Source organism: Carassius carassius, chromosome 35 (genome assembly GCF_963082965.1).
Source record: "Carassius carassius chromosome 35, fCarCar2.1, whole genome shotgun sequence".
NCBI lineage: Eukaryota > Metazoa > Chordata > Actinopteri > Cypriniformes > Cyprinidae > Carassius > Carassius carassius.
In genome coordinates, this window is record NC_081789.1 from 11,742,713 (window position 1) to 11,748,896 (window position 6,184).

The window sequence follows — 6,184 nt, forward strand, 5'->3', positions numbered from 1 at the left end:
TTCCTGAAGTCCACAATGAGCTCCTTTGTCGTCAGTGCATCATTTGACAGGTGCTGTACCTCCTCCCTGTAAACAGTCTCATCATTTTCTCAGATAAGGCCAACCACTGTGGTGTCATCTGCAAACTTACTACCCGAATTCCGGAAAAGTTGGGACGTTTTTTAAATTTTAATAAAATGAAAACTAAAGGAATTTCAAATCACATGAGCCAATATTTTATTCACAATAGAACATAGATAACGTAGCAAATTTTTAAACTGAGAAATGGTACACTTTTATCACTTAATTAGCTCATTTAAAATTTAAAGCCTGCTACAGGTCTCAAAAAAGTTGGCACGGGGGCAACAAATGGCTAAAAAAGCAAGCAGTTTTGAAAAGATTCAGCTGGGAGAACATCTAGTGATTAATTAAGTTAATTGATATCAGGTCTGTAACATGATTAGCTATAAAAGCTTTGTCTTAGAGAAGCAGAGTCTCTCAGAAGTAAAGATGGGCAGAGGCTCTCCAATCTGTGAAAGACTGCGTAAAAAAATTGTGGAAAACTTTAAAAACAATGTTCCTCAACGTCAAATTGCAAAGGCTTTGCAAATCTCATCATCTACAGTGCATAACATCATCAAAAGATTCAGAGAAACTGGAGAGATCTCTGTGCGTAAGGGACAAGGCCGGAGACCTTTATTGGATGCCCGTGGTCTTCGGGCTCTCAGACGACACTGCATCACTCATCGGCATGATTGTGTCAATGACATTACTAAATGGGCCCAGGAATACTTTCAGAAACCACTGTCGGTAAACACAATCCGCCGTGCCATCAGCAGATGCCAAATAAAGCTCTATCATGCAGAAAGGAAGCCATATGTGAACATGGTCCAGAAGCGCCGTCGTGTCCTGTGGGCCAAGGCTCATTTAAAATGGACTATTTCAAAGTGGAATAGTGTTTTATGGTCAGACGAGTCCAAATTTGACATTCTTGTTGGAAATCACGGACGCCTTGTCCTCCGGGCTAAAGAGGAGGGAGACCTTCCAGCATGTTATCAGCGTTCAGTTCAAAAGCCAGCATCTCTGATGGTATGGGGGTGCATAAGTGCATACGGTATGGGCAGCTTGCATGTTTTGGAAGGCTCTGTGAATGCTGAAAGGTATATAAAGGTTTTAGAGCAACATATGCTTCCCTCCAAACAACGTCTATTTCAGGGAAGGCCTTGTTTATTTCAGCAGGACAATGCAAAACCACATACTGCAGCTATAACAACAGCATGGCTTCGTCGTAGAAGAGTCCGGGTGCTAACCTGGCCTGCCTGCAGTCCAGATCTTTCACCTATAGAGAACATTTGGCGCATCATTAAACGAAAAATACGTCAAAGACGACCACGAACTCTTCAGCAGCTGGAAATCTATATAAGGCAAGAATGGGACCAAATTCCAACAGCAAAACTCCAGCAACTCATAGCCTCAATGCCCAGACGTCTTCAAACTGTTTTGAAAAGAAAAGGAGATGCTACACCATGGTAAACATGCCCCGTCCCAACTATTTTGAGACCGGTAGCAGAAATCAAAATTGAAATGAGCTCATTTTGTGCATAAAATTGTAAACTTTCTCAGTTTAAACATTTGCTATGTTATCTATGTTCTACTGTGAATAAAATATTGGCTCATGTGATTTGAAAGTCTTTTAGTTTTCATTTTATTAAAATTTAAAAAACGTCCCAACTTTTCCGGAATTCGGGTTGTAATAATGGAGTTGGATCCATGCACAGGCTTGCAGTCGTGGGTGTAGAGGAAGTAGAGGAATTGGCTCAACACATAGCCCAGTGCTACGCCGGTGTTAAGTATGATGGTTGTGAAGCAGAGGTGGCCTGACCTAACATTCTGAGGTCTGTTGGTCAGGAAGTCCATAATCCAGTTGCAAAGGGAGGCGCTAATGTCCAGGTCTCCAAGTTTGGTTGTCAGCTTAGAGAATGACAGTGTTAAATTCTGAGCTGAAGTGAAAAAAAATAGCATCCATACATGTGAGTTGTTATTTTCCAGGTTTGTGAATACAGAGTGCAGCATTGTGCATACTGCATCCTCTGTGCTCCTATAGTGAGTGAGACGATCAAGCCGACAAGGTGTCTACCAAGTGACGGGTGGAAGACAGTTCCATCTCGTGATGGCCCAACATTGTTTCAAAGCAGACTGCCAAGTAGAGCCTTCCGCTGGGTCCATTCTTGGTCAGTGTGTGGTGTCAGGACAGATAAGGACCCAAGAGTGGATTAGGCTGAAAAAGGCAGTTTTATTAACAGAAGGATGGCAAAGGCCTATAACGTCCCAAAAACAACAAAAAACTCAGCTCGGGAAAAATAGCTCAGTCTTTAGCTTTCAACTGCACAGCGTACAGGTAATGCGATCAGCCTCCGTAAGCACCAGGAGAGAAGAGGGCAACAAATCCAAAATGGGAGACAGGAGAATAGTCGAGCAGATGGGTGAGAACGGCGGGCAGCAACTGGGTCAAAAACAGGCCAGGTCAAGAACCAGAAAAAACTTTGAGAATGACTGTGTTTAATGCTGAGCTGAAGTAAAAACAAAAAAACAACCATACATATGTGTTGTTATTGTCCAGGTTTGTGAGTACAGAGTGCAGCATTGTGCATACTGCATCCTCTGTGCTCCTATAGTAGTCATTTAGGCACATCGTGGAGGAGTGTTTTGGCAGTGGCACAACAGATGTGGACTTAAAGCATGTTGGCACAATTGCATGGGTGAGGGACAGGTTGAAAATGTCTGTGAAGACCCCTGCAAGCTGCTCAGAGCATGCCCTTACCACACATCCAAGAATGCCGTCCGGGCCATCAGCCTTGTGTGCGTTGCAATGCAGTGCAGTGTACAGTAGACATCTGTGGAAGTGAGTTTGAGGGGTTGGTGGTATGCTGAGAGTGTGATCTTGATCTTGCTGTCACTGCTGAAGCGAGCATAAAAGTCATTTAGCTCGGTAAGGAAGGAGAGAACTGTGACCATTGGAGTAGAATTGCGTTGCTTGTAGTCGCTGATGACCTGGATGCCCTGCCACATGCAATGGGGGTCAGAGTTGGAAAAGTGTTCCTCTACCTTTAGCTTGTAGCAGTACTTGCCTATTTGATGTCCCTCCGCAGGTTAGCCCTGGATTTGCTGTAGGCCTAAGCATCATCTGATCTGAAGGCAGTGCTGTAGGCTTTCAGCAGGAGTTGCGCCTTCTTTGTTCATCCATGGCTTCTGATTAGAGTACGTTGTGATCTGTTTTTCTGTTGTGACACTGTCAATGGTGGTGTTGATGTAATCCAGTACAGAGGAGGTATAATTCAATGTCAACGTCTGTGTGACAGGCAGCCTGAGAAGCAAACATACTTCAGTCCGTGTATTGAAACCTGTCCCGAAGTTGAGAGTTTGCTCCAGCTGGCCACACTTTGATGGTCCTCACTGACGGTTTCACACGGCTGATGAGGGGTAAATATTTAGGTGTGAGAAACAAAGAAAGGTGATCAGACTGTCCCAGGTGTGTGTGGGGGGGGGGGGGGGGGGGTCGTGATGTAAGCTCCATCAATGTTTGTGGAAAAATGATCCAGAGTTTTAAGATGCGACTGCCCTCATGTTTTGCCGCACATAGCAATTGCCAGTAAATTTGCTTTCGCTTTGCAGGACTGTGATATGATGAGTGTACAAAGTAACACATCTGTAGCAATAGTGTGAAAGTGCATAGCACATAACGTTTTCAAATTTATCCACTTTGTAGAGCGTTTTCAAAAACCTCTGTTTTACTTGACTAAAAACGCTGTCTCATTGTGGAAGGAAGGCCAAATCGGAGAGAAAAATATGCATTTTCCAACAAAAACATATTGGTGAGGACAAGGCCTTAAACTACTTCAGTCTGTTTACATTGAATTTATTTAATACACAAGTTTCACAATTTGAGTTGAATGGGCTAGGTGCACAAGATGGCGTCGGTAAGCTTCAGCGACAAGAGTGTGTGCAGACTTACTTCCGGTCTTGCGACGCTCGCATTGACTGTAAGAGAAACTTACATACGAACTTGGCTAGATGTATATAATTAATGATTTTCAAATTTAACAGCGGATAGTGGTATATCAAAAACATGGGGAAACATCCTCCCTACATTTTTGCGTACCTCTGTATGGAAATTCATCAAGATACAACGCGGAGATTGCTTTATTCTTCTGTTGATTATGCGGATCAGTGCCAGGTCCACAGGGATTTCTTCTTTCAAACACAAACCACTCAAATATGCAATACTTTTCATTTTCGAAGAGCTGGCTTTGTTCTGACTGTTATGTAAGATCAATGTTTCTGACTGTCAAACAAGACACACAGAGATTTCTGATAAAGCATGTTTTATTAACTTTATTTGATAACATAATTTATAACTAACTGTACAATTAAACGTAATGTAATTATGGTAGGTTTGCATTAAATAAAAGATCGCTGTTTGCATTCATGTGTGTTTTTATCTATGTTTATTTGTTTTGTGAAAGATCTGCAGCATAAATCATTATCTGTCTATGAGCAGCCATGTATATTGTTATTCTTTTGCATTAATTATAAGATTAAACAGATATTAAAATTAGTCATGTATTTTTTTACTGTGTAAAATAATAAAATATGTTGTGAAAATAACGATGAAACATACTGATGTATGTGTACAATTGAGAAATGGATACTTCGGAAGATAAATCTCAGCCCACGTCTCACGAGGTAAATATTTCATTAAAAAAAATAATGCAAACATTTTCGAGAAATAAGTAATTTGTACATTGACATATTTGGTAAGATAAAAATACATTATGTAGCTGTGTATACACACCATGAGTTCATCTCGTGAACATTAGTGTATTTAATTCATTTACCAGACCCAAACATACACAGTTTCAAATCCACTGGCTCAGTTAACATTTATAGTATAGGAATAATAGCAGTGTATATCTGATTTGCATTTGAAGTGATATTTTAAATCCTGTAAACATATAGAAGGTAATATCTGGACTTCACCGGTTCTCTGCACTGACGTTTAGCACAATCGGAAATAAGTACGCACACACTCGCAAGACCGGAAATCCAAGATGGCGGAGATATGCAACTAGAAATAAATGAGCTTTTACACAACATTCTAATTTGTTGAGATTCACCTGTATATTGTGTACACCATAGACACGATGTCTATGATGTACACTATACAGTCAAAAGTTTTTGAACAGTAAGACTTACAATGTTTTTAAAGAAGTTTGTTCTGCTCAACAAGCCTGTATTTATTTTATCCAGAGTACAACACAAACATAAAAAATAAATAACTGTTTCTGTTTGAATATATAAAAAAATTTAATTTATTCATGATTTCAAAGATGCATTTTCACTATTATTACGCCAGTCTTTAGAGTCACGTGATCCTTCAGAAATATGCTGATTTGCTGTTTAAGAAGCATTTTATTATTATCATCATCATCGTCATCAATATTTAAAACAGAGTACATTTTTATTCAGGATTCTTTAATGAATAGAGAAATCCAAAGAGCAGCATTTATCTGAATTACAAATATTTTATAACATTAAACACTATACCATTCAAAAGCTCAATTTTTGGGAAAGAGATTTTATAAATTAATACTTTTATTTAGCAAGTGTGCTTAAAATTGATGAAAACTGATGATACAGTTAAGATGCTAATGTTACAAAATTTATATTTCCGATAAATACAGTTCTTCTGAACTTTCTATTCATCAAAAAACCCTGAAAATATCTACCCAGCTAGTATAATAATAACAACAACAACAATAATAATAATAGTTTTGGGTTTTTTTTTATGAGCAAATCAAAAATGAATTTTACAATGATTTCTGGAGGATCACGTGACTGGAGTAATAATTAAAAAAAAATAATGCAAAAAAAAATCAGCTTAGAAATCACAGAAATTAATAACATTGTAAACATATTCAATTAGAAGACAAATTTTAAATTGTAAAAACATTTATTTTTATTTATTTATTTATTTTTACTGTTTTTGCTGTACTTTGGATCAAATAAAAAATAATAATAAAAAAATATATATTAACAAAATCTTACTGTTCAAAAGCTTTTTACTGGTAGTGTAGGCCTATATTATTTTTTAATCTTTGAAATATTTAATGAAAGTGTGTATTAATTGAAGTACCTAGCTGATACT